This window comes from Hyla sarda, unplaced genomic scaffold, assembly GCF_029499605.1.
Source record: "Hyla sarda isolate aHylSar1 unplaced genomic scaffold, aHylSar1.hap1 scaffold_850, whole genome shotgun sequence".
NCBI lineage: Eukaryota > Metazoa > Chordata > Amphibia > Anura > Hylidae > Hyla > Hyla sarda.
The window spans coordinates 22263-48506 of NW_026610878.1; the positions used below are offsets into that span (position 1 = coordinate 22263).

Sequence of the window (26244 nt, forward strand, 5' to 3'; positions counted from 1 at the left end):
TGCAGCCGCTGCTGTGTCCAGGCCCAGGAGCCTTAGCACTGTGCTGTGATGTCACTCAATACCACTGACATCACTAGGTGTAAACAACATCTCTCCTTTGCTGTGTATGTGACTATGGAGCTGTTTGGTGATGTCGTCTATTATGGCCTTCATAGAAGCAACAGGAGATTGTTGCATCCATCTAGAACCCTCAGAACTACAGTGCTATGATGTCACTCACTTCCACAGGCCTTGCAGAGTGTAAACAACAACAACCCAGCTTTGTCGTGTATGTAACCATAGGGATTGTGATGTCACCTAGAACCTTCACAGCAGCGACAGCTTTATGAGGAGCATCAGCACTGCTCTGCCTGAGCAGAACCATCACCGCCATAGGTTGTCAAATAACCCGGATTTAACCCACACAGGTAAGTCCAATGGGGTGCAGGCATGTCCTCTATGCTTACAGCTTCCCGTGGGTGTTGGTTTGATACCGTTTGGGGACAGCCAAGGAGGCATCTGCAGGCAACAAAGGTAGGTGTGTGCTTGTGTGTGTGTTTCCTATGCAGATCCTAAGCCCAGTGTCACATGCAAGTAGGAGGAGTAAGAAGGGTTCCTGGCAAATCCGGGTTATGGATTGCATTTAAAAAGGCCCCGTGGGAGTGCAATGGGCCCCTGTCTTGCTGCTTAGCAATAATGGTATGGGTTTAGGTTCTGCTGTGTGTACTGGTGGTTGACTGCCCCCCAGCCCAGAGTGTGCATGGAAAATTGTCTGGCAGCCTCCCTGACAGCAAGCAGTGATAGTGCCCATGAAGGGGACCTTGTTGGGCCCGCCCCTTTCACGGTTATCGCTTCTCGGCCTTTTGGCTAAGATCAAGTGTAGTATCTGTTCTTATCAGTTTAATATCTGATACGTCCCCTATCTGGGGACCATATATTAAATGGATTTTTGAGAACGGGGGCCGATTTCGAAGCTTGCTTCCGTCGCCCTATGCATTGACCCGATATGGCAGTATCTTCGGGTACAGTGCACCACCCCCTTACAGGGTTAAAAAGAAAGATTCCTACTTTCATTGCTACCTGCTTGCTGGCTAGCCAGCTAGCCAGCCCTGTGGGCCTTGCTGCTGCTGCTGCTGCTGCTGCAGCCAAAAAACAAAAGGTGGTGCTGCTGCTGCTTCTGCTGCTTCTGCTTGTGTCTGGCCGCTGTTGGAGCGTCCAGGCACAGGACTTCTGCTGCTGCTGACTAAATGGCCTCCTTAATTGGATCATTTGAGTAGCCAGCACACCTGTGCAGGTAGGGCATGACATGATAGGCAGCTGCCTTGATAGCGGGTGGGTGCTGAATGTTCCTAATTGACAAAATAAGATTAATGCTTATGAAGAAATATAAAATCTCATCCCTTCCCCAATATCGCGCCACACCCCTACCCCTTAATTCCCTGGTTGAACTTGATGGACATATGTCTTTTTTCGACCGTACTAACTATGTAACTATGTAACATAACATGGGGGGGTCTCCTGGCTGTTCACACAGGTGTGTCATTGCTGTACATTGACCATGCATTGCTTCTGTGGTATTGCAAAGGCAAAGACAAATGCTTCCAGCCATCCATTGCACTAATGGATTGGTCATCAGCTGGCTGTCTATGTCCCGCATCAATATAGACCAAAGTACAGAGGGTTAGGCTATGCTATAGTGCACCTACCTGATGCATCAGAAGGTGCGAGGCCCTTGCTAAATTCTGTGCACAGACTTTGAGATCTATGCTTTAGACTGTATCTAAACCTGCTCCAACATGGACTGACATTCTGGCCTACTTTCAGCCGATGCGACTTGTCTGTCGCTGAACAGTCGCTTTTTATGTATTCAGCACCTATGTATAATGTTGTAAAAATGCTCTAGAAGCTAAAGTCGCAGAAATGTCACACATATTTGGCCTGCAACTTTCTGTGCGACAAATTCAGACAGGAAAAATCAGTATAAATCCTTAGAAAATTATCCCCCAGTGTCTCCATCTGCTGGCGGTATTGAATAAGCATTGCTGCACTGATGGGGTATGCATTAGACGAAAAAAAAGAAGAAAAAGAAGAATAATACGCCCAGAAAAGAGGCGAAAAGGAGAAAAACGTAAAAAAACGTGAAAAAAAAGTAAGAGGAAGAGAAGGGAAAAAAAGGTGGAAATGGGTTTAAAAGTGATTTCGGCGGAGAAATATATATATATATATATATATATATATATATATATATATATATACGCGCACACACACACATATATATAAACGTATTCTCCGTTGAGATATTGCAGCCGCTGCTGTGTCCAGGCCCAGGAGCCTTAGCACTGTGCTGTGATGTCACTCAATACCACTGACATCACTAGGTGTAAACAACATCTCTCCTTTGCTGTGTATGTGACTATGGAGCTGTTTGGTGATGTCGTCTATTATGGCCTTCATAGAAGCAACAGGAGATTGTTGCATCCATCTAGAACCCTCAGAACTACAGTGCTATGATGTCACTCACTTCCACAGGCCTTGCAGAGTGTAAACAACAACAACCCAGCTTTGTCGTGTATGTAACCATAGGGATTGTGATGTCACCTAGAACCTTCACAGCAGCGACAGCTTTATGAGGAGCATCAGCACTGCTCTGCCTGAGCAGAACCATCACCGCCATAGGTTGTCAAATAACCCGGATTTAACCCACACAGGTAAGTCCAATGGGGTGCAGGCATGTCCTCTATGCTTACAGCTTCCCGTGGGTGTTGGTTTGATACCGTTTGGGGACAGCCAAGGAGGCATCTGCAGGCAACAAAGGTAGGTGTGTGCTTGTGTGTGTGTTTCCTATGCAGATCCTAAGCCCAGTGTCACATGCAAGTAGGAGGAGTAAGAAGGGTTCCTGGCAAATCCGGGTTATGGATTGCATTTAAAAAGGCCCCGTGGGAGTGCAATGGGCCCCTGTCTTGCTGCTTAGCAATAATGGTATGGGTTTAGGTTCTGCTGTGTGTACTGGTGGTTGACTGCCCCCCAGCCCAGAGTGTGCATGGAAAATTGTCTGGCAGCCTCCCTGACAGCAAGCAGTGATAGTGCCCATGAAGGGGACCTTGTTGGGCCCGCCCCTTTCACGGTTATCGCTTCTCGGCCTTTTGGCTAAGATCAAGTGTAGTATCTGTTCTTATCAGTTTAATATCTGATACGTCCCCTATCTGGGGACCATATATTAAATGGATTTTTGAGAACGGGGGCCGATTTCGAAGCTTGCTTCCGTCGCCCTATGCATTGACCCGATATGGCAGTATCTTCGGGTACAGTGCACCACCCCCTTACAGGGTTAAAAAGAAAGATTCCTACTTTCATTGCTACCTGCTTGCTGGCTAGCCAGCTAGCCAGCCCTGTGGGCCTTGCTGCTGCTGCTGCTGCTGCTGCAGCCAAAAAACAAAAGGTGGTGCTGCTGCTGCTTCTGCTGCTTCTGCTTGTGTCTGGCCGCTGTTGGAGCGTCCAGGCACAGGACTTCTGCTGCTGCTGACTAAATGGCCTCCTTAATTGGATCATTTGAGTAGCCAGCACACCTGTGCAGGTAGGGCATGACATGATAGGCAGCTGCCTTGATAGCGGGTGGGTGCTGAATGTTCCTAATTGACAAAATAAGATTAATGCTTATGAAGAAATATAAAATCTCATCCCTTCCCCAATATCGCGCCACACCCCTACCCCTTAATTCCCTGGTTGAACTTGATGGACATATGTCTTTTTTCGACCGTACTAACTATGTAACTATGTAACATAACATGGGGGGGTCTCCTGGCTGTTCACACAGGTGTGTCATTGCTGTACATTGACCATGCATTGCTTCTGTGGTATTGCAAAGGCAAAGACAAATGCTTCCAGCCATCCATTGCACTAATGGATTGGTCATCAGCTGGCTGTCTATGTCCCGCATCAATATAGACCAAAGTACAGAGGGTTAGGCTATGCTATAGTGCACCTACCTGATGCATCAGAAGGTGCGAGGCCCTTGCTAAATTCTGTGCACAGACTTTGAGATCTATGCTTTAGACTGTATCTAAACCTGCTCCAACATGGACTGACATTCTGGCCTACTTTCAGCCGATGCGACTTGTCTGTCGCTGAACAGTCGCTTTTTATGTATTCAGCACCTATGTATAATGTTGTAAAAATGCTCTAGAAGCTAAAGTCGCAGAAATGTCACACATATTTGGCCTGCAACTTTCTGTGCGACAAATTCAGACAGGAAAAATCAGTATAAATCCTTAGAAAATTATCCCCCAGTGTCTCCATCTGCTGGCGGTATTGAATAAGCATTGCTGCACTGATGGGGTATGCATTAGACGAAAAAAAAGAAGAAAAAGAAGAATAATACGCCCAGAAAAGAGGCGAAAAGGAGAAAAACGTAAAAAAACGTGAAAAAAAAGTAAGAGGAAGAGAAGGGAAAAAAAGGTGGAAATGGGTTTAAAAGTGATTTCGGCGGAGATATATATATATATATATATATATATATATATATATATATATATATATACGCGCACACACACACATATATATAAACGTATTCTCCGTTGAGATATTGCAGCCGCTGCTGTGTCCAGGCCCAGGAGCCTTAGCACTGTGCTGTGATGTCACTCAATACCACTGACATCACTAGGTGTAAACAACATCTCTCCTTTGCTGTGTATGTGACTATGGAGCTGTTTGGTGATGTCGTCTATTATGGCCTTCATAGAAGCAACAGGAGATTGTTGCATCCATCTAGAACCCTCAGAACTACAGTGCTATGATGTCACTCACTTCCACAGGCCTTGCAGAGTGTAAACAACAACAACCCAGCTTTGTCGTGTATGTAACCATAGGGATTGTGATGTCACCTAGAACCTTCACAGCAGCGACAGCTTTATGAGGAGCATCAGCACTGCTCTGCCTGAGCAGAACCATCACCGCCATAGGTTGTCAAATAACCCGGATTTAACCCACACAGGTAAGTCCAATGGGGTGCAGGCATGTCCTCTATGCTTACAGCTTCCCGTGGGTGTTGGTTTGATACCGTTTGGGGACAGCCAAGGAGGCATCTGCAGGCAACAAAGGTAGGTGTGTGCTTGTGTGTGTGTTTCCTATGCAGATCCTAAGCCCAGTGTCACATGCAAGTAGGAGGAGTAAGAAGGGTTCCTGGCAAATCCGGGTTATGGATTGCATTTAAAAAGGCCCCGTGGGAGTGCAATGGGCCCCTGTCTTGCTGCTTAGCAATAATGGTATGGGTTTAGGTTCTGCTGTGTGTACTGGTGGTTGACTGCCCCCCAGCCCAGAGTGTGCATGGAAAATTGTCTGGCAGCCTCCCTGACAGCAAGCAGTGATAGTGCCCATGAAGGGGACCTTGTTGGGCCCGCCCCTTTCACGGTTATCGCTTCTCGGCCTTTTGGCTAAGATCAAGTGTAGTATCTGTTCTTATCAGTTTAATATCTGATACGTCCCCTATCTGGGGACCATATATTAAATGGATTTTTGAGAACGGGGGCCGATTTCGAAGCTTGCTTCCGTCGCCCTATGCATTGACCCGATATGGCAGTATCTTCGGGTACAGTGCACCACCCCCTTACAGGGTTAAAAAGAAAGATTCCTACTTTCATTGCTACCTGCTTGCTGGCTAGCCAGCTAGCCAGCCCTGTGGGCCTTGCTGCTGCTGCTGCTGCTGCTGCAGCCAAAAAACAAAAGGTGGTGCTGCTGCTGCTTCTGCTGCTTCTGCTTGTGTCTGGCCGCTGTTGGAGCGTCCAGGCACAGGACTTCTGCTGCTGCTGACTAAATGGCCTCCTTAATTGGATCATTTGAGTAGCCAGCACACCTGTGCAGGTAGGGCATGACATGATAGGCAGCTGCCTTGATAGCGGGTGGGTGCTGAATGTTCCTAATTGACAAAATAAGATTAATGCTTATGAAGAAATATAAAATCTCATCCCTTCCCCAATATCGCGCCACACCCCTACCCCTTAATTCCCTGGTTGAACTTGATGGACATATGTCTTTTTTCGACCGTACTAACTATGTAACTATGTAACATAACATGGGGGGGTCTCCTGGCTGTTCACACAGGTGTGTCATTGCTGTACATTGACCATGCATTGCTTCTGTGGTATTGCAAAGGCAAAGACAAATGCTTCCAGCCATCCATTGCACTAATGGATTGGTCATCAGCTGGCTGTCTATGTCCCGCATCAATATAGACCAAAGTACAGAGGGTTAGGCTATGCTATAGTGCACCTACCTGATGCATCAGAAGGTGCGAGGCCCTTGCTAAATTCTGTGCACAGACTTTGAGATCTATGCTTTAGACTGTATCTAAACCTGCTCCAACATGGACTGACATTCTGGCCTACTTTCAGCCGATGCGACTTGTCTGTCGCTGAACAGTCGCTTTTTATGTATTCAGCACCTATGTATAATGTTGTAAAAATGCTCTAGAAGCTAAAGTCGCAGAAATGTCACACATATTTGGCCTGCAACTTTCTGTGCGACAAATTCAGACAGGAAAAATCAGTATAAATCCTTAGAAAATTATCCCCCAGTGTCTCCATCTGCTGGCGGTATTGAATAAGCATTGCTGCACTGATGGGGTATGCATTAGACGAAAAAAAAGAAGAAAAAGAAGAATAATACGCCCAGAAAAGAGGCGAAAAGGAGAAAAACGTAAAAAAACGTGAAAAAAAAGTAAGAGGAAGAGAAGGGAAAAAAAGGTGGAAATGGGTTTAAAAGTGATTTCGGCGGAGAAATATATATATATATATATATATATATATATATATATATATATATACGCGCACACACACACATATATATAAACGTATTCTCCGTTGAGATATTGCAGCCGCTGCTGTGTCCAGGCCCAGGAGCCTTAGCACTGTGCTGTGATGTCACTCAATACCACTGACATCACTAGGTGTAAACAACATCTCTCCTTTGCTGTGTATGTGACTATGGAGCTGTTTGGTGATGTCGTCTATTATGGCCTTCATAGAAGCAACAGGAGATTGTTGCATCCATCTAGAACCCTCAGAACTACAGTGCTATGATGTCACTCACTTCCACAGGCCTTGCAGAGTGTAAACAACAACAACCCAGCTTTGTCGTGTATGTAACCATAGGGATTGTGATGTCACCTAGAACCTTCACAGCAGACAGCTTTATGAGGAGCATCAGCACTGCTCTGCCTGAGCAGAACCATCACCGCCATAGGTTGTCAAATAACCCGGATTTAACCCACACAGGTAAGTCCAATGGGGTGCAGGCATGTCCTCTATGCTTACAGCTTCCCGTGGGTGTTGGTTTGATACCGTTTGGGGACAGCCAAGGAGGCATCTGCAGGCAACAAAGGTAGGTGTGTGCTTGTGTGTGTGTTTCCTATGCAGATCCTAAGCCCAGTGTCACATGCAAGTAGGAGGAGTAAGAAGGGTTCCTGGCAAATCCGGGTTATGGATTGCATTTAAAAAGGCCCCGTGGGAGTGCAATGGGCCCCTGTCTTGCTGCTTAGCAATAATGGTATGGGTTTAGGTTCTGCTGTGTGTACTGGTGGTTGACTGCCCCCCAGCCCAGAGTGTGCATGGAAAATTGTCTGGCAGCCTCCCTGACAGCAAGCAGTGATAGTGCCCATGAAGGGGACCTTGTTGGGCCCGCCCCTTTCACGGTTATCGCTTCTCGGCCTTTTGGCTAAGATCAAGTGTAGTATCTGTTCTTATCAGTTTAATATCTGATACGTCCCCTATCTGGGGACCATATATTAAATGGATTTTTGAGAACGGGGGCCGATTTCGAAGCTTGCTTCCGTCGCCCTATGCATTGACCCGATATGGCAGTATCTTCGGGTACAGTGCACCACCCCCTTACAGGGTTAAAAAGAAAGATTCCTACTTTCATTGCTACCTGCTTGCTGGCTAGCCAGCTAGCCAGCCCTGTGGGCCTTGCTGCTGCTGCTGCTGCTGCTGCAGCCAAAAAACAAAAGGTGGTGCTGCTGCTGCTTCTGCTGCTTCTGCTTGTGTCTGGCCGCTGTTGGAGCGTCCAGGCACAGGACTTCTGCTGCTGCTGACTAAATGGCCTCCTTAATTGGATCATTTGAGTAGCCAGCACACCTGTGCAGGTAGGGCATGACATGATAGGCAGCTGCCTTGATAGCGGGTGGGTGCTGAATGTTCCTAATTGACAAAATAAGATTAATGCTTATGAAGAAATATAAAATCTCATCCCTTCCCCAATATCGCGCCACACCCCTACCCCTTAATTCCCTGGTTGAACTTGATGGACATATGTCTTTTTTCGACCGTACTAACTATGTAACTATGTAACATAACATGGGGGGGTCTCCTGGCTGTTCACACAGGTGTGTCATTGCTGTACATTGACCATGCATTGCTTCTGTGGTATTGCAAAGGCAAAGACAAATGCTTCCAGCCATCCATTGCACTAATGGATTGGTCATCAGCTGGCTGTCTATGTCCCGCATCAATATAGACCAAAGTACAGAGGGTTAGGCTATGCTATAGTGCACCTACCTGATGCATCAGAAGGTGCGAGGCCCTTGCTAAATTCTGTGCACAGACTTTGAGATCTATGCTTTAGACTGTATCTAAACCTGCTCCAACATGGACTGACATTCTGGCCTACTTTCAGCCGATGCGACTTGTCTGTCGCTGAACAGTCGCTTTTTATGTATTCAGCACCTATGTATAATGTTGTAAAAATGCTCTAGAAGCTAAAGTCGCAGAAATGTCACACATATTTGGCCTGCAACTTTCTGTGCGACAAATTCAGACAGGAAAAATCAGTATAAATCCTTAGAAAATTATCCCCCAGTGTCTCCATCTGCTGGCGGTATTGAATAAGCATTGCTGCACTGATGGGGTATGCATTAGACGAAAAAAAAGAAGAAAAAGAAGAATAATACGCCCAGAAAAGAGGCGAAAAGGAGAAAAACGTAAAAAAACGTGAAAAAAAAGTAAGAGGAAGAGAAGGGAAAAAAAGGTGGAAATGGGTTTAAAAGTGATTTCGGCGGAGAAATATATATATATATATATATATATATATATATATATATATACGCGCACACACACACATATATATAAACGTATTCTCCGTTGAGATATTGCAGCCGCTGCTGTGTCCAGGCCCAGGAGCCTTAGCACTGTGCTGTGATGTCACTCAATACCACTGACATCACTAGGTGTAAACAACATCTCTCCTTTGCTGTGTATGTGACTATGGAGCTGTTTGGTGATGTCGTCTATTATGGCCTTCATAGAAGCAACAGGAGATTGTTGCATCCATCTAGAACCCTCAGAACTACAGTGCTATGATGTCACTCACTTCCACAGGCCTTGCAGAGTGTAAACAACAACAACCCAGCTTTGTCGTGTATGTAACCATAGGGATTGTGATGTCACCTAGAACCTTCACAGCAGCGACAGCTTTATGAGGAGCATCAGCACTGCTCTGCCTGAGCAGAACCATCACCGCCATAGGTTGTCAAATAACCCGGATTTAACCCACACAGGTAAGTCCAATGGGGTGCAGGCATGTCCTCTATGCTTACAGCTTCCCGTGGGTGTTGGTTTGATACCGTTTGGGGACAGCCAAGGAGGCATCTGCAGGCAACAAAGGTAGGTGTGTGCTTGTGTGTGTGTTTCCTATGCAGATCCTAAGCCCAGTGTCACATGCAAGTAGGAGGAGTAAGAAGGGTTCCTGGCAAATCCGGGTTATGGATTGCATTTAAAAAGGCCCCGTGGGAGTGCAATGGGCCCCTGTCTTGCTGCTTAGCAATAATGGTATGGGTTTAGGTTCTGCTGTGTGTACTGGTGGTTGACTGCCCCCCAGCCCAGAGTGTGCATGGAAAATTGTCTGGCAGCCTCCCTGACAGCAAGCAGTGATAGTGCCCATGAAGGGGACCTTGTTGGGCCCGCCCCTTTCACGGTTATCGCTTCTCGGCCTTTTGGCTAAGATCAAGTGTAGTATCTGTTCTTATCAGTTTAATATCTGATACGTCCCCTATCTGGGGACCATATATTAAATGGATTTTTGAGAACGGGGGCCGATTTCGAAGCTTGCTTCCGTCGCCCTATGCATTGACCCGATATGGCAGTATCTTCGGGTACAGTGCACCACCCCCTTACAGGGTTAAAAAGAAAGATTCCTACTTTCATTGCTACCTGCTTGCTGGCTAGCCAGCTAGCCAGCCCTGTGGGCCTTGCTGCTGCTGCTGCTGCTGCTGCAGCCAAAAAACAAAAGGTGGTGCTGCTGCTGCTTCTGCTGCTTCTGCTTGTGTCTGGCCGCTGTTGGAGCGTCCAGGCACAGGACTTCTGCTGCTGCTGACTAAATGGCCTCCTTAATTGGATCATTTGAGTAGCCAGCACACCTGTGCAGGTAGGGCATGACATGATAGGCAGCTGCCTTGATAGCGGGTGGGTGCTGAATGTTCCTAATTGACAAAATAAGATTAATGCTTATGAAGAAATATAAAATCTCATCCCTTCCCCAATATCGCGCCACACCCCTACCCCTTAATTCCCTGGTTGAACTTGATGGACATATGTCTTTTTTCGACCGTACTAACTATGTAACTATGTAACATAACATGGGGGGGTCTCCTGGCTGTTCACACAGGTGTGTCATTGCTGTACATTGACCATGCATTGCTTCTGTGGTATTGCAAAGGCAAAGACAAATGCTTCCAGCCATCCATTGCACTAATGGATTGGTCATCAGCTGGCTGTCTATGTCCCGCATCAATATAGACCAAAGTACAGAGGGTTAGGCTATGCTATAGTGCACCTACCTGATGCATCAGAAGGTGCGAGGCCCTTGCTAAATTCTGTGCACAGACTTTGAGATCTATGCTTTAGACTGTATCTAAACCTGCTCCAACATGGACTGACATTCTGGCCTACTTTCAGCCGATGCGACTTGTCTGTCGCTGAACAGTCGCTTTTTATGTATTCAGCACCTATGTATAATGTTGTAAAAATGCTCTAGAAGCTAAAGTCGCAGAAATGTCACACATATTTGGCCTGCAACTTTCTGTGCGACAAATTCAGACAGGAAAAATCAGTATAAATCCTTAGAAAATTATCCCCCAGTGTCTCCATCTGCTGGCGGTATTGAATAAGCATTGCTGCACTGATGGGGTATGCATTAGACGAAAAAAAAGAAGAAAAAGAAGAATAATACGCCCAGAAAAGAGGCGAAAAGGAGAAAAACGTAAAAAAACGTGAAAAAAAAGTAAGAGGAAGAGAAGGGAAAAAAAGGTGGAAATGGGTTTAAAAGTGATTTCGGCGGAGAAATATATATATATATATATATATATATATATATATATATATATATACGCGCACACACACACATATATATAAACGTATTCTCCGTTGAGATATTGCAGCCGCTGCTGTGTCCAGGCCCAGGAGCCTTAGCACTGTGCTGTGATGTCACTTAATACCACTGACATCACTAGGTGTAAACAACATCTCTCCTTTGCTGTGTATGTGACTATGGAGCTGTTTGGTGATGTCGTCTATTATGGCCTTCATAGAAGCAACAGGAGATTGTTGCATCCATCTAGAACCCTCAGAACTACAGTGCTATGATGTCACTCACTTCCACAGGCCTTGCAGAGTGTAAACAACAACAACCCAGCTTTGTCGTGTATGTAACCATAGGGATTGTGATGTCACCTAGAACCTTCACAGCAGCGACAGCTTTATGAGGAGCATCAGCACTGCTCTGCCTGAGCAGAACCATCACCGCCATAGGTTGTCAAATAACCCGGATTTAACCCACACAGGTAAGTCCAATGGGGTGCAGGCATGTCCTCTATGCTTACAGCTTCCCGTGGGTGTTGGTTTGATACCGTTTGGGGACAGCCAAGGAGGCATCTGCAGGCAACAAAGGTAGGTGTGTGCTTGTGTGTGTGTTTCCTATGCAGATCCTAAGCCCAGTGTCACATGCAAGTAGGAGGAGTAAGAAGGGTTCCTGGCAAATCCGGGTTATGGATTGCATTTAAAAAGGCCCCGTGGGAGTGCAATGGGCCCCTGTCTTGCTGCTTAGCAATAATGGTATGGGTTTAGGTTCTGCTGTGTGTACTGGTGGTTGACTGCCCCCCAGCCCAGAGTGTGCATGGAAAATTGTCTGGCAGCCTCCCTGACAGCAAGCAGTGATAGTGCCCATGAAGGGGACCTTGTTGGGCCCGCCCCTTTCACGGTTATCGCTTCTCGGCCTTTTGGCTAAGATCAAGTGTAGTATCTGTTCTTATCAGTTTAATATCTGATACGTCCCCTATCTGGGGACCATATATTAAATGGATTTTTGAGAACGGGGGCCGATTTCGAAGCTTGCTTCCGTCGCCCTATGCATTGACCCGATATGGCAGTATCTTCGGGTACAGTGCACCACCCCCTTACAGGGTTAAAAAGAAAGATTCCTACTTTCATTGCTACCTGCTTGCTGGCTAGCCAGCTAGCCAGCCTTGTGGGCCTTGCTGCTGCTGCTGCTGCTGCTGCAGCCAAAAAACAAAAGGTGGTGCTGCTGCTGCTTCTGCTGCTTCTGCTTGTGTCTGGCCGCTGTTGGAGCGTCCAGGCACAGGACTTCTGCTGCTGCTGACTAAATGGCCTCCTTAATTGGATCATTTGAGTAGCCAGCACACCTGTGCAGGTAGGGCATGACATGATAGGCAGCTGCCTTGATAGCGGGTGGGTGCTGAATGTTCCTAATTGACAAAATAAGATTAATGCTTATGAAGAAATATAAAATCTCATCCCTTCCCCAATATCGCGCCACACCCCTACCCCTTAATTCCCTGGTTGAACTTGATGGACATATGTCTTTTTTCGACCGTACTAACTATGTAACTATGTAACATAACATGGGGGGGTCTCCTGGCTGTTCACACAGGTGTGTCATTGCTGTACATTGACCATGCATTGCTTCTGTGGTATTGCAAAGGCAAAGACAAATGCTTCCAGCCATCCATTGCACTAATGGATTGGTCATCAGCTGGCTGTCTATGTCCCGCATCAATATAGACCAAAGTACAGAGGGTTAGGCTATGCTATAGTGCACCTACCTGATGCATCAGAAGGTGCGAGGCCCTTGCTAAATTCTGTGCACAGACTTTGAGATCTATGCTTTAGACTGTATCTAAACCTGCTCCAACATGGACTGACATTCTGGCCTACTTTCAGCCGATGCGACTTGTCTGTCGCTGAACAGTCGCTTTTTATGTATTCAGCACCTATGTATAATGTTGTAAAAATGCTCTAGAAGCTAAAGTCGCAGAAATGTCACACATATTTGGCCTGCAACTTTCTGTGCGACAAATTCAGACAGGAAAAATCAGTATAAATCCTTAGAAAATTATCCCCCAGTGTCTCCATCTGCTGGCGGTATTGAATAAGCATTGCTGCACTGATGGGGTATGCATTAGACGAAAAAAAAGAAGAAAAAGAAGAATAATACGCCCAGAAAAGAGGCGAAAAGGAGAAAAACGTAAAAAAACGTGAAAAAAAAGTAAGAGGAAGAGAAGGGAAAAAAAGGTGGAAATGGGTTTAAAAGTGATTTCGGCGGAGAAATATATATATATATATATATATATATATATATATATATATATATATATACGCGCACACACACACATATATATAAACGTATTCTCCGTTGAGATATTGCAGCCGCTGCTGTGTCCAGGCCCAGGAGCCTTAGCACTGTGCTGTGATGTCACTCAATACCACTGACATCACTAGGTGTAAACAACATCTCTCCTTTGCTGTGTATGTGACTATGGAGCTGTTTGGTGATGTCGTCTATTATGGCCTTCATAGAAGCAACAGGAGATTGTTGCATCCATCTAGAACCCTCAGAACTACAGTGCTATGATGTCACTCACTTCCACAGGCCTTGCAGAGTGTAAACAACAACAACCCAGCTTTGTCGTGTATGTAACCATAGGGATTGTGATGTCACCTAGAACCTTCACAGCAGCGACAGCTTTATGAGGAGCATCAGCACTGCTCTGCCTGAGCAGAACCATCACCGCCATAGGTTGTCAAATAACCCGGATTTAACCCACACAGGTAAGTCCAATGGGGTGCAGGCATGTCCTCTATGCTTACAGCTTCCCGTGGGTGTTGGTTTGATACCGTTTGGGGACAGCCAAGGAGGCATCTGCAGGCAACAAAGGTAGGTGTGTGCTTGTGTGTGTGTTTCCTATGCAGATCCTAAGCCCAGTGTCACATGCAAGTAGGAGGAGTAAGAAGGGTTCCTGGCAAATCCGGGTTATGGATTGCATTTAAAAAGGCCCCGTGGGAGTGCAATGGGCCCCTGTCTTGCTGCTTAGCAATAATGGTATGGGTTTAGGTTCTGCTGTGTGTACTGGTGGTTGACTGCCCCCCAGCCCAGAGTGTGCATGGAAAATTGTCTGGCAGCCTCCCTGACAGCAAGCAGTGATAGTGCCCATGAAGGGGACCTTGTTGGGCCCGCCCCTTTCACGGTTATCGCTTCTCGGCCTTTTGGCTAAGATCAAGTGTAGTATCTGTTCTTATCAGTTTAATATCTGATACGTCCCCTATCTGGGGACCATATATTAAATGGATTTTTGAGAACGGGGGCCGATTTCGAAGCTTGCTTCCGTCGCCCTATGCATTGACCCGATATGGCAGTATCTTCGGGTACAGTGCACCACCCCCTTACAGGGTTAAAAAGAAAGATTCCTACTTTCATTGCTACCTGCTTGCTGGCTAGCCAGCTAGCCAGCCCTGTGGGCCTTGCTGCTGCTGCTGCTGCTGCAGCCAAAAAACAAAAGGTGGTGCTGCTGCTGCTTCTGCTGCTTCTGCTTGTGTCTGGCCGCTGTTGGAGCGTCCAGGCACAGGACTTCTGCTGCTGCTGACTAAATGGCCTCCTTAATTGGATCATTTGAGTAGCCAGCACACCTGTGCAGGTAGGGCATGACATGATAGGCAGCTGCCTTGATAGCGGGTGGGTGCTGAATGTTCCTAATTGACAAAATAAGATTAATGCTTATGAAGAAATATAAAATCTCATCCCTTCCCCAATATCGCGCCACACCCCTACCCCTTAATTCCCTGGTTGAACTTGATGGACATATGTCTTTTTTCGACCGTACTAACTATGTAACTATGTAACATAACATGGGGGGGTCTCCTGGCTGTTCACACAGGTGTGTCATTGCTGTACATTGACCATGCATTGCTTCTGTGGTATTGCAAAGGCAAAGACAAATGCTTCCAGCCATCCATTGCACTAATGGATTGGTCATCAGCTGGCTGTCTATGTCCCGCATCAATATAGACCAAAGTACAGAGGGTTAGGCTATGCTATAGTGCACCTACCTGATGCATCAGAAGGTGCGAGGCCCTTGCTAAATTCTGTGCACAGACTTTGAGATCTATGCTTTAGACTGTATCTAAACCTGCTCCAACATGGACTGACATTCTGGCCTACTTTCAGCCGATGCGACTTGTCTGTCGCTGAACAGTCGCTTTTTATGTATTCAGCACCTATGTATAATGTTGTAAAAATGCTCTAGAAGCTAAAGTCGCAGAAATGTCACACATATTTGGCCTGCAACTTTCTGTGCGACAAATTCAGACAGGAAAAATCAGTATAAATCCTTAGAAAATTATCCCCCAGTGTCTCCATCTGCTGGCGGTATTGAATAAGCATTGCTGCACTGATGGGGTATGCATTAGACGAAAAAAAAGAAGAAAAAGAAGAATAATACGCCCAGAAAAGAGGCGAAAAGGAGAAAAACGTAAAAAAACGTGAAAAAAAAGTAAGAGGAAGAGAAGGGAAAAAAAGGTGGAAATGGGTTTAAAAGTGATTTCGGCGGAGAAATATATATATATATATATATATATATATATATATATATATATACGCGCACACACACACATATATATAAACGTATTCTCCGTTGAGATATTGCAGCCGCTGCTGTGTCCAGGCCCAGGAGCCTTAGCACTGTGCTGTGATGTCACTCAATACCACTGACATCACTAGGTGTAAACAACATCTCTCCTTTGCTGTGTATGTGACTATGGAGCTGTTTGGTGATGTCGTCTATTATGGCCTTCATAGAAGCAACAGGAGATTGTTGCATCCATCTAGAACCCTCAGAACTACAGTGCTATGATGTCACTCACTTCCACAGGCCTTGCAGAGTGTAAACAACAACAACCCAGCTTTGTCGTGTATGTAACCATAGGGATTGTGATGTCACCTAGAACCTTCACAGCAGCGACAGCTTTATGAGGAGCATCAGCACTGCTCTGCCTGAGCAGAACCATCACCGCCATAGGTTGTCAAATAACCCGGATTTAACCCACACAGGTAAGTCCAATGGGGTGCAGGCATGTCCTCTATGCTTACAGCTTCCCGTGGGTGTTGGTTTGATACCGTTTGGGGACAGCCAAGGAGGCATCTGCAGGCAACAAAGGTAGGTGTGTGCTTGTGTGTGTGTTTCCTATGCAGATCCTAAGCCCAGTGTCACATGCAAGTAGGAGGAGTAAGAAGGGTTCCTGGCAAATCCGGGTTATGGATTGCATTTAAAAAGGCCCCGTGGGAGTGCAATGGGCCCCTGTCTTGCTGCTTAGCAATAATGGTATGGGTTTAGGTTCTGCTGTGTGTACTGGTGGTTGACTGCCCCCCAGCCCAGAGTGTGCATGGAAAATTGTCTGGCAGCCTCCCTGACAGCAAGCAGTGATAGTGCCCATGAAGGGGACCTTGTTGGGCCCGCCCCTTTCACGGTTATCGCTTCTCGGCCTTTTGGCTAAGATCAAGTGTAGTATCTGTTCTTATCAGTTTAATATCTGATACGTCCCCTATCTGGGGACCATATATTAAATGGATTTTTGAGAACGGGGGCCGATTTCGAAGCTTGCTTCCGTCGCCCTATGCATTGACCCGATATGGCAGTATCTTCGGGTACAGTGCACCACCCCCTTACAGGGTTAAAAAGAAAGATTCCTACTTTCATTGCTACCTGCTTGCTGGCTAGCCAGCTAGCCAGCCCTGTGGGCCTTGCTGCTGCTGCTGCTGCTGCTGCAGCCAAAAAACAAAAGGTGGTGCTGCTGCTGCTTCTGCTGCTTCTGCTTGTGTCTGGCCGCTGTTGGAGCGTCCAGGCACAGGACTTCTGCTGCTGCTGACTAAATGGCCTCCTTAATTGGATCATTTGAGTAGCCAGCACACCTGTGCAGGTAGGGCATGACATGATAGGCAGCTGCCTTGATAGCGGGTGGGTGCTGAATGTTCCTAATTGACAAAATAAGATTAATGCTTATGAAGAAATATAAAATCTCATCCCTTCCCCAATATCGCGCCACACCCCTACCCCTTAATTCCCTGGTTGAACTTGATGGACATATGTCTTTTTTCGACCGTACTAACTATGTAACTATGTAACATAACATGGGGGGGTCTCCTGGCTGTTCACACAGGTGTGTCATTGCTGTACATTGACCATGCATTGCTTCTGTGGTATTGCAAAGGCAAAGACAAATGCTTCCAGCCATCCATTGCACTAATGGATTGGTCATCAGCTGGCTGTCTATGTCCCGCATCAATATAGACCAAAGTACAGAGGGTTAGGCTATGCTATAGTGCACCTACCTGATGCATCAGAAGGTGCGAGGCCCTTGCTAAATTCTGTGCACAGACTTTGAGATCTATGCTTTAGACTGTATCTAAACCTGCTCCAACATGGACTGACATTCTGGCCTACTTTCAGCCGATGCGACTTGTCTGTCGCTGAACAGTCGCTTTTTATGTATTCAGCACCTATGTATAATGTTGTAAAAATGCTCTAGAAGCTAAAGTCGCAGAAATGTCACACATATTTGGCCTGCAACTTTCTGTGCGACAAATTCAGACAGGAAAAATCAGTATAAATCCTTAGAAAATTATCCCCCAGTGTCTCCATCTGCTGGCGGTATTGAATAAGCATTGCTGCACTGATGGGGTATGCATTAGACGAAAAAAAAGAAGAAAAAGAAGAATAATACGCCCAGAAAAGAGGCGAAAAGGAGAAAAACGTAAAAAAACGTGAAAAAAAAGTAAGAGGAAGAGAAGGGAAAAAAAGGTGGAAATGGGTTTAAAAGTGATTTCGGCGGAGAAATATATATATATATATATATATATATATATATATATATACGCGCACACACACACATATATATAAACGTATTCTCCGTTGAGATATTGCAGCCGCTGCTGTGTCCAGGCCCAGGAGCCTTAGCACTGTGCTGTGATGTCACTCAATACCACTGACATCACTAGGTGTAAACAACATCTCTCCTTTGCTGTGTATGTGACTATGGAGCTGTTTGGTGATGTCGTCTATTATGGCCTTCATAGAAGCAACAGGAGATTGTTGCATCCATCTAGAACCCTCAGAACTACAGTGCTATGATGTCACTCACTTCCACAGGCCTTGCAGAGTGTAAACAACAACAACCCAGCTTTGTCGTGTATGTAACCATAGGGATTGTGATGTCACCTAGAACCTTCACAGCAGCGACAGCTTTATGAGGAGCATCAGCACTGCTCTGCCTGAGCAGAACCATCACCGCCATAGGTTGTCAAATAACCCGGATTTAACCCACACAGGTAAGTCCAATGGGGTGCAGGCATGTCCTCTATGCTTACAGCTTCCCGTGGGTGTTGGTTTGATACCGTTTGGGGACAGCCAAGGAGGCATCTGCAGGCAACAAAGGTAGGTGTGTGCTTGTGTGTGTGTTTCCTATGCAGATCCTAAGCCCAGTGTCACATGCAAGTAGGAGGAGTAAGAAGGGTTCCTGGCAAATCCGGGTTATGGATTGCATTTAAAAAGGCCCCGTGGGAGTGCAATGGGCCCCTGTCTTGCTGCTTAGCAATAATGGTATGGGTTTAGGTTCTGCTGTGTGTACTGGTGGTTGACTGCCCCCCAGCCCAGAGTGTGCATGGAAAATTGTCTGGCAGCCTCCCTGACAGCAAGCAGTGATAGTGCCCATGAAGGGGACCTTGTTGGGCCCGCCCCTTTCACGGTTATCGCTTCTCGGCCTTTTGGCTAAGATCAAGTGTAGTATCTGTTCTTATCAGTTTAATATCTGATACGTCCCCTATCTGGGGACCATATATTAAATGGATTTTTGAGAACGGGGGCCGATTTCGAAGCTTGCTTCCGTCGCCCTATGCATTGACCCGATATGGCAGTATCTTCGGGTACAGTGCACCACCCCCTTACAGGGTTAAAAAGAAAGATTCCTACTTTCATTGCTACCTGCTTGCTGGCTAGCCAGCTAGCCAGCCCTGTGGGCCTTGCTGCTGCTGCTGCTGCTGCTGCTGCAGCCAAAAAACAAAAGGTGGTGCTGCTGCTGCTTCTGCTGCTTCTGCTTGTGTCTGGCCGCTGTTGGAGCGTCCAGGCACAGGACTTCTGCTGCTGCTGACTAAATGGCCTCCTTAATTGGATCATTTGAGTAGCCAGCACACCTGTGCAGGTAGGGCATGACATGATAGGCAGCTGCCTTGATAGCGGGTGGGTGCTGAATGTTCCTAATTGACAAAATAAGATTAATGCTTATGAAGAAATATAAAATCTCATCCCTTCCCCAATATCGCGCCACACCCCTACCCCTTAATTCCCTGGTTGAACTTGATGGACATATGTCTTTTTTCGACCGTACTAACTATGTAACTATGTAACATAACATGGGGGGGTCTCCTGGCTGTTCACACAGGTGTGTCATTGCTGTACATTGACCATGCATTGCTTCTGTGGTATTGCAAAGGCAAAGACAAATGCTTCCAGCCATCCATTGCACTAATGGATTGGTCATCAGCTGGCTGTCTATGTCCCGCATCAATATAGACCAAAGTACAGAGGGTTAGGCTATGCTATAGTGCACCTACCTGATGCATCAGAAGGTGCGAGGCCCTTGCTAAATTCTGTGCACAGACTTTGAGATCTATGCTTTAGACTGTATCTAAACCTGCTCCAACATGGACTGACATTCTGGCCTACTTTCAGCCGATGCGACTTGTCTGTCGCTGAACAGTCGCTTTTTATGTATTCAGCACCTATGTATAATGTTGTAAAAATGCTCTAGAAGCTAAAGTCGCAGAAATGTCACACATATTTGGCCTGCAACTTTCTGTGCGACAAATTCAGACAGGAAAAATCAGTATAAATCCTTAGAAAATTATCCCCCAGTGTCTCCATCTGCTGGCGGTATTGAATAAGCATTGCTGCACTGATGGGGTATGCATTAGACGAAAAAAAAGAAGAAAAAGAAGAATAATACGCCCAGAAAAGAGGCGAAAAGGAGAAAAACGTAAAAAAACGTGAAAAAAAAGTAAGAGGAAGAGAAGGGAAAAAAAGGTGGAAATGGGTTTAAAAGTGATTTCGGCGGAGTATATATATATATATATATATATATATATATATATATATATATATATATATACGCGCACACACACACATATATATAAACGTATTCTCCGTTGAGATATTGCAGCCGCTGCTGTGTCCAGGCCCAGGAGCCTTAGCACTGTGCTGTGATGTCACTCAATACCACTGACATCACTAGGTGTAAACAACATCTCTCCTTTGCTGTGTATGTGACTATGGAGCTGTTTGGTGATGTCGTCTATTATGGCCTTCATAGAAGCAACAGGAGATTGTTGCATCCATCTAGAACCCTCAGAACTACAGTGCTATGATGTCACTCACTTCCACAGGCCTTGCAGAGTGTAAACAACAACAACCCAGCTTTGTCGTGTATGTAACCATAGGGATTGTGATGTCACCTAGAACCTTCACAGCAGCGACAGCTTTATGAGGAGCATCAGCACTGCTCTGCCTGAGCAGAACCATCACCGCCATAGGTTGTCAAATAACCCGGATTTAACCCACACAGGTAAGTCCAATGGGGTGCAGGCATGTCCTCTATGCTTACAGCTTCCCGTGGGTGTTGGTTTGATACCGTTTGGGGACAGCCAAGGAGGCATCTGCAGGCAACAAAGGTAGGTGTGTGCTTGTGTGTGTGTTTCCTATGCAGATCCTAAGCCCAGTGTCACATGCAAGTAGGAGGAGTAAGAAGGGTTCCTGGCAAATCCGGGTTATGGATTGCATTTAAAAAGGCCCCGTGGGAGTGCAATGGGCCCCTGTCTTGCTGCTTAGCAATAATGGTATGGGTTTAGGTTCTGCTGTGTGTACTGGTGGTTGACTGCCCCCCAGCCCAGAGTGTGCATGGAAAATTGTCTGGCAGCCTCCCTGACAGCAAGCAGTGATAGTGCCCATGAAGGGGACCTTGTTGGGCCCGCCCCTTTCACGGTTATCGCTTCTCGGCCTTTTGGCTAAGATCAAGTGTAGTATCTGTTCTTATCAGTTTAATATCTGATACGTCCCCTATCTGGGGACCATATATTAAATGGATTTTTGAGAACGGGGGCCGATTTCGAAGCTTGCTTCCGTCGCCCTATGCATTGACCCGATATGGCAGTATCTTCGGGTACAGTGCACCACCCCCTTACAGGGTTAAAAAGAAAGATTCCTACTTTCATTGCTACCTGCTTGCTGGCTAGCCAGCTAGCCAGCCCTGTGGGCCTTGCTGCTGCTGCTGCTGCTGCTGCAGCCAAAAAACAAAAGGTGGTGCTGCTGCTGCTTCTGCTGCTTCTGCTTGTGTCTGGCCGCTGTTGGAGCGTCCAGGCACAGGACTTCTGCTGCTGCTGACTAAATGGCCTCCTTAATTGGATCATTTGAGTAGCCAGCACACCTGTGCAGGTAGGGCATGACATGATAGGCAGCGCGGGTGGGTGCTGAATGTTCCTAATTGACAAAATAAGATTAATGCTTATGAAGAAATATAAAATCTCATCCCTTCCCCAATATCGCGCCACACCCCTACCCCTTAATTCCCTGGTTGAACTTGATGGACATATGTCTTTTTTCGACCGTACTAACTATGTAACTATGTAACATAACATGGGGGGGTCTCCTGGCTGTTCACACAGGTGTGTCATTGCTGTACATTGACCATGCATTGCTTCTGTGGTATTGCAAAGGCAAAGACAAATGCTTCCAGCCATCCATTGCACTAATGGATTGGTCATCAGCTGGCTGTCTATGTCCCGCATCAATATAGACCAAAGTACAGAGGGTTAGGCTATGCTATAGTGCACCTACCTGATGCATCAGAAGGTGCGAGGCCCTTGCTAAATTCTGTGCACAGACTTTGAGATCTATGCTTTAGACTGTATCTAAACCTGCTCCAACATGGACTGACATTCTGGCCTACTTTCAGCCGATGCGACTTGTCTGTCGCTGAACAGTCGCTTTTTATGTATTCAGCACCTATGTATAATGTTGTAAAAATGCTCTAGAAGCTAAAGTCGCAGAAATGTCACACATATTTGGCCTGCAACTTTCTGTGCGACAAATTCAGACAGGAAAAATCAGTATAAATCCTTAGAAAATTATCCCCCAGTGTCTCCATCTGCTGGCGGTATTGAATAAGCATTGCTGCACTGATGGGGTATGCATTAGACGAAAAAAAAGAAGAAAAAGAAGAATAATACGCCCAGAAAAGAGGCGAAAAGGAGAAAAACGTAAAAAAACGTGAAAAAAAAGTAAGAGGAAGAGAAGGGAAAAAAAGGTGGAAATGGGTTTAAAAGTGATTTCGGCGGAGAAATATATATATATATATATATATATATATATATATATATATATACGCGCACACACACACATATATATAAACGTATTCTCCGTTGAGATATTGCAGCCGCTGCTGTGTCCAGGCCCAGGAGCCTTAGCACTGTGCTGTGATGTCACTCAATACCACTGACATCACTAGGTGTAAACAACATCTCTCCTTTGCTGTGTATGTGACTATGGAGCTGTTTGGTGATGTCGTCTATTATGGCCTTCATAGAAGCAACAGGAGATTGTTGCATCCATCTAGAACCCTCAGAACTACAGTGCTATGATGTCACTCACTTCCACAGGCCTTGCAGAGTGTAAACAACAACAACCCAGCTTTGTCGTGTATGTAACCATAGGGATTGTGATGTCACCTAGAACCTTCACAGCAGCGACAGCTTTATGAGGAGCATCAGCACTGCTCTGCCTGAGCAGAACCATCACCGCCATAGGTTGTCAAATAACCCGGATTTAACCCACACAGGTAAGTCCAATGGGGTGCAGGCATGTCCTCTATGCTTACAGCTTCCCGTGGGTGTTGGTTTGATACCGTTTGGGGACAGCCAAGGAGGCATCTGCAGGCAACAAAGGTAGGTGTGTGCTTGTGTGTGTGTTTCCTATGCAGATCCTAAGCCCAGTGTCACATGCAAGTAGGAGGAGTAAGAAGGGTTCCTGGCAAATCCGGGTTATGGATTGCATTTAAAAAGGCCCCGTGGGAGTGCAATGGGCCCCTGTCTTGCTGCTTAGCAATAATGGTATGGGTTTAGGTTCTGCTGTGTGTACTGGTGGTTGACTGCCCCCCAGCCCAGAGTGTGCATGGAAAATTGTCTGGCAGCCTCCCTGACAGCAAGCAGTGATAGTGCCCATGAAGGGGACCTTGTTGGGCCCGCCCCTTTCACGGTTATCGCTTCTCGGCCTTTTGGCTAAGATCAAGTGTAGTATCTGTTCTTATCAGTTTAATATCTGATACGTCCCCTATCTGGGGACCATATATTAAATGGATTTTTGAGAACGGGGGCCGATTTCGAAGCTTGCTTCCGTCGCCCTATGCATTGACCCGATATGGCAGTATCTTCGGGTACAGTGCACCACCCCCTTACAGGGTTAAAAAGAAAGATTCCTACTTTCATTGCTACCTGCTTGCTGGCTAGCCAGCTAGCCAGCCCTGTGGGCCTTGCTGCTGCTGCTGCTGCTGCTGCAGCCAAAAAACAAAAGGTGGTGCTGCTGCTGCTTCTGCTGCTTCTGCTTGTGTCTGGCCGCTGTTGGAGCGTCCAGGCACAGGACTTCTGCTGCTGCTGACTAAATGGCCTCCTTAATTGGATCATTTGAGTAGCCAGCACACCTGTGCAGGTAGGGCATGACATGATAGGCAGCTGCCTTGATAGCGGGTGGGTGCTGAATGTTCCTAATTGACAAAATAAGATTAATGCTTATGAAGAAATATAAAATCTCATCCCTTCCCCAATATCGCGCCACACCCCTACCCCTTAATTCCCTGGTTGAACTTGATGGACATATGTCTTTTTTCGACCGTACTAACTATGTAACTATGTAACATAACATGGGGGGGTCTCCTGGCTGTTCACACAGGTGTGTCATTGCTGTACATTGACCATGCATTGCTTCTGTGGTATTGCAAAGGCAAAGACAAATGCTTCCAGCCATCCATTGCACTAATGGATTGGTCATCAGCTGGCTGTCTATGTCCCGCATCAATATAGACCAAAGTACAGAGGGTTAGGCTATGCTATAGTGCACCTACCTGATGCATCAGAAGGTGCGAGGCCCTTGCTAAATTCTGTGCACAGACTTTGAGATCTATGCTTTAGACTGTATCTAAACCTGCTCCAACATGGACTGACATTCTGGCCTACTTTCAGCCGATGCGACTTGTCTGTCGCTGAACAGTCGCTTTTTATGTATTCAGCACCTATGTATAATGTTGTAAAAATGCTCTAGAAGCTAAAGTCGCAGAAATGTCACACATATTTGGCCTGCAACTTTCTGTGCGACAAATTCAGACAGGAAAAATCAGTATAAATCCTTAGAAAATTATCCCCCAGTGTCTCCATCTGCTGGCGGTATTGAATAAGCATTGCTGCACTGATGGGGTATGCATTAGACGAAAAAAAAGAAGAAAAAGAAGAATAATACGCCCAGAAAAGAGGCGAAAAGGAGAAAAACGTAAAAAAACGTGAAAAAAAAGTAAGAGGAAGAGAAGGGAAAAAAAGGTGGAAATGGGTTTAAAAGTGATTTCGGCGGAGAAATATATATATATATATATATATATATATATATATATATATATATACGCGCACACACACACATATATATAAACGTATTCTCCGTTGAGATATTGCAGCCGCTGCTGTGTCCAGGCCCAGGAGCCTTAGCACTGTGCTGTGATGTCACTCAATACCACTGACATCACTAGGTGTAAACAACATCTCTCCTTTGCTGTGTATGTGACTATGGAGCTGTTTGGTGATGTCGTCTATTATGGCCTTCATAGAAGCAACAGGAGATTGTTGCATCCATCTAGAACCCTCAGAACTACAGTGCTATGATGTCACTCACTTCCACAGGCCTTGCAGAGTGTAAACAACAACAACCCAGCTTTGTCGTGTATGTAACCATAGGGATTGTGATGTCACCTAGAACCTTCACAGCAGCGACAGCTTTATGAGGAGCATCAGCACTGCTCTGCCTGAGCAGAACCATCACCGCCATAGGTTGTCAAATAACCCGGATTTAACCCACACAGGTAAGTCCAATGGGGTGCAGGCATGTCCTCTATGCTTACAGCTTCCCGTGGGTGTTGGTTTGATACCGTTTGGGGACAGCCAAGGAGGCATCTGCAGGCAACAAAGGTAGGTGTGTGCTTGTGTGTGTGTTTCCTATGCAGATCCTAAGCCCAGTGTCACATGCAAGTAGGAGGAGTAAGAAGGGTTCCTGGCAAATCCGGGTTATGGATTGCATTTAAAAAGGCCCCGTGGGAGTGCAATGGGCCCCTGTCTTGCTGCTTAGCAATAATGGTATGGGTTTAGGTTCTGCTGTGTGTACTGGTGGTTGACTGCCCCCCAGCCCAGAGTGTGCATGGAAAATTGTCTGGCAGCCTCCCTGACAGCAAGCAGTGATAGTGCCCATGAAGGGGACCTTGTTGGGCCCGCCCCTTTCACGGTTATCGCTTCTCGGCCTTTTGGCTAAGATCAAGTGTAGTATCTGTTCTTATCAGTTTAATATCTGATACGTCCCCTATCTGGGGACCATATATTAAATGGATTTTTGAGAACGGGGGCCGATTTCGAAGCTTGCTTCCGTCGCCCTATGCATTGACCCGATATGGCAGTATCTTCGGGTACAGTGCACCACCCCCTTACAGGGTTAAAAAGAAAGATTCCTACTTTCATTGCTACCTGCTTGCTGGCTAGCCAGCTAGCCAGCCCTGTGGGCCTTGCTGCTGCTGCTGCTGCTGCTGCAGCCAAAAAACAAAAGGTGGTGCTGCTGCTGCTTCTGCTGCTTCTGCTTGTGTCTGG

The 26244-nt window shown here is 46.2% G+C and overlaps 12 non-coding genes across 12 annotated transcripts; all 12 read left to right on the forward strand.

Annotated features, from left to right (window-relative positions):
- Nucleotides 1-826: 826 nt before the first annotated feature.
- LOC130347743 (U2 spliceosomal RNA) lies at nucleotides 827-1017 on the forward strand. The gene has a single exon (XR_008885617.1). It is a non-coding gene; the product is annotated as a U2 spliceosomal RNA (small nuclear RNA).
- A 2089-nt stretch (nucleotides 1018-3106) lies between these two features.
- Nucleotides 3107-3297, forward strand: LOC130347744 (U2 spliceosomal RNA). Its single transcript, XR_008885618.1, has one exon. It is a non-coding gene; the product is annotated as a U2 spliceosomal RNA (small nuclear RNA).
- A 2091-nt stretch (nucleotides 3298-5388) lies between these two features.
- Nucleotides 5389-5579, forward strand: LOC130347745 (U2 spliceosomal RNA). The gene has a single exon (XR_008885619.1). It is a non-coding gene; the product is annotated as a U2 spliceosomal RNA (small nuclear RNA).
- Nucleotides 5580-7666: 2087 nt separating this feature from the next.
- Nucleotides 7667-7857, forward strand: LOC130347746 (U2 spliceosomal RNA). The gene has a single exon (XR_008885620.1). It is a non-coding gene; the product is annotated as a U2 spliceosomal RNA (small nuclear RNA).
- Nucleotides 7858-9942: 2085 nt separating this feature from the next.
- LOC130347747 (U2 spliceosomal RNA) lies at nucleotides 9943-10133 on the forward strand. Its single transcript, XR_008885621.1, has one exon. It is a non-coding gene; the product is annotated as a U2 spliceosomal RNA (small nuclear RNA).
- Nucleotides 10134-12222: 2089 nt separating this feature from the next.
- Nucleotides 12223-12413, forward strand: LOC130347748 (U2 spliceosomal RNA). The gene has a single exon (XR_008885622.1). It is a non-coding gene; the product is annotated as a U2 spliceosomal RNA (small nuclear RNA).
- A 2093-nt stretch (nucleotides 12414-14506) lies between these two features.
- LOC130347749 (U2 spliceosomal RNA) lies at nucleotides 14507-14697 on the forward strand. Its single transcript, XR_008885623.1, has one exon. It is a non-coding gene; the product is annotated as a U2 spliceosomal RNA (small nuclear RNA).
- A 2084-nt stretch (nucleotides 14698-16781) lies between these two features.
- LOC130347752 (U2 spliceosomal RNA) lies at nucleotides 16782-16972 on the forward strand. The gene has a single exon (XR_008885625.1). It is a non-coding gene; the product is annotated as a U2 spliceosomal RNA (small nuclear RNA).
- Nucleotides 16973-19055: 2083 nt separating this feature from the next.
- On the forward strand, nucleotides 19056-19246 carry LOC130347753 (U2 spliceosomal RNA). The gene has a single exon (XR_008885626.1). It is a non-coding gene; the product is annotated as a U2 spliceosomal RNA (small nuclear RNA).
- Nucleotides 19247-21343: 2097 nt separating this feature from the next.
- LOC130347754 (U2 spliceosomal RNA) lies at nucleotides 21344-21534 on the forward strand. The gene has a single exon (XR_008885627.1). It is a non-coding gene; the product is annotated as a U2 spliceosomal RNA (small nuclear RNA).
- Nucleotides 21535-23611: 2077 nt separating this feature from the next.
- On the forward strand, nucleotides 23612-23802 carry LOC130347755 (U2 spliceosomal RNA). Its single transcript, XR_008885628.1, has one exon. It is a non-coding gene; the product is annotated as a U2 spliceosomal RNA (small nuclear RNA).
- Nucleotides 23803-25891: 2089 nt separating this feature from the next.
- LOC130347756 (U2 spliceosomal RNA) lies at nucleotides 25892-26082 on the forward strand. The gene has a single exon (XR_008885629.1). It is a non-coding gene; the product is annotated as a U2 spliceosomal RNA (small nuclear RNA).
- The last annotated feature ends 162 nt before the right edge of the window (nucleotides 26083-26244 follow it).